This window comes from Mandrillus leucophaeus, unplaced genomic scaffold, assembly GCF_000951045.1.
Source record: "Mandrillus leucophaeus isolate KB7577 unplaced genomic scaffold, Mleu.le_1.0 Scaffold392, whole genome shotgun sequence".
Classification (NCBI taxonomy): Eukaryota; Metazoa; Chordata; class Mammalia; order Primates; family Cercopithecidae; genus Mandrillus; species Mandrillus leucophaeus.
The window spans coordinates 223,992-225,759 of record NW_012104165.1 but is presented as its reverse complement, the minus strand read 5'-3'; the positions used below and the strand labels follow the sequence as shown (position 1 = coordinate 225,759).

General features: G+C 47.9%; 1 non-coding gene and 1 pseudogene across 1 annotated transcript; both read right to left on the bottom strand.

Moving 5' to 3' along the window:
• The window catches only part of LOC105547623, a 41,385-nt pseudogene that overhangs the window by 35,167 nt on the left and 4,450 nt on the right, over positions 1–1,768 (bottom strand).
• Positions 1,635–1,707, bottom strand: TRNAR-ACG. The gene has a single exon. It is a non-coding gene; the product is annotated as a tRNA-Arg (tRNA).

The window sequence follows — 1,768 nt, the reverse complement described above, 5'->3', positions numbered from 1 at the left end:
TTCCTTCCTTCCTTCCTTCCTTCCTTCCTTCCTTCCTTTCTTCCTTCCTTTTTTTTGGTTTTGTTTTGGCGGGTTTCGCTCTTGGGGGTCGAGCTGGAGTGCAGGGGTGCCATCTCGGCTCCCTGCAACCTCCGCCTCCCAGGTTCAAGCGATTCTCCCGCCTCAGCCTCCCAAGTAGCTGGAATTACCGGCGCCCACTACCAAGCTCGGCTAATTTTTGTATTTTTAATAGAGACGGGGTTTCACCATGTTGGCCAGGTCGGTCTCAAACTCCTGACCTCAAGTGATCCGCCCGCCTCGGCCTCCCAGAGTGCTGGGATTATAGGCGTGAGCCACCGCGCCCCTCCTAAAAACACAAAAATTAGCCAGGGCTGGCGGCGGGCACCTGTAGTCCCAGCTATTCCGGAGGCTGAGACACAAGAATGACCTAAACCTGGAGGCGGACGTTGCAGTGAGCCGAGATGGCTCCACTGCACTCCAGCCTGGGCGACAAAGGGAGATCCAGACTCAAAAGAAAAGAAGAAAAGTCGGTCGGTCAATACTTTTTTTTAATTTGGATTTTAAAAATTAAGATATAATTAACATAACATAAAATCCAACTTTTAAAAGTGTACAATTCACTGCTATTTAGTGTATTCACAGACGTGTGCAACTATCACCATTATCTAATTTCAAACCATTCTCATCACCCCAAACAAACTTTATACACATTCCCCTTTCTCCAGCCCCTGGCAAATATTCACACTTTCTCTCTTTACATATTTGTCTATTCTGGAGATTTCCTATAAATGGAATCATACAATATGTAGCTTTTCATGTTTGGCTTCTTTTCCTTAGCATAATATGTTCAAGGTTCATTCACTTTGTAGCACGTATTGTAACTTTATTTTTTTTTTTATTTTATTTATTTTGAGACAGTGTCTTGCTCTACAGCCCAGGCTGGAGTGCAGTGGCCCCATCTCGGCTAACTACAACCTCCGCCTGCCGGGTTCCAGCGATTTTCCTGCCTCAACCTTACGAGTAGCTGGGATTGCAGATGGCTACTTTTAGTATTTTTAGTAGAGCCATGTTTAGTACAGCCGTGTTGGCCAGTCTGGTCTCGAACTCCTGACCTCAGGTGATCCGCCTGCTTCGGCCTCTCAAAGTGCTAGGATTACAGACGTGAGCCACCACGCCTGACCTAGAACTTTATTTCTTTTTGTCGTCGAATGTTTGAATTTTTTGAGTTGTCTTTCCAGGGATCTCTTTGAGCTAACCCATTTCTCAGTATCAGTTGGGGGAAAAAAAGGGAGAGATTTAAAAAAATGCAATTTCCAGGCTGGACGCGGTGGGTCAAGCCTGTAGACCCAGCGCTTTGAGAGGCCAAGGCGGGCGAATTGCCTGAGCGCGGGAGTTTGCGACCAGCCTGGGCAACACGGTGAAACCCCCGTCTCTACTAAAATACAAAAAATTAGCTGAGCCTGGTGGCGTCCGCCTGTAGTACCAGCTATTTGGGAGGCTGAGGCAGGATAATTGCTTGAACCCGGGAGGCAGAGGTTGCAGAGTGCCGAGATGCAGCCACTGCGCTCCAGCCTGGGCGACACAGCGATACTCCGTCTCAAAAAAAAAAAAAAGAAAAAGCCAAAATTAGCGCTCGAGCCAGCTAGGAGTCGAACCTAGAGTCTTCTGATCCGTAGTCAGACGCGTTATCCATTGCGCCACTGGCCCGCGGTTATGTCTGCGATTACTGGCCCATCAGTCTGCATCTGTCGATTATCGTTGATGTGTC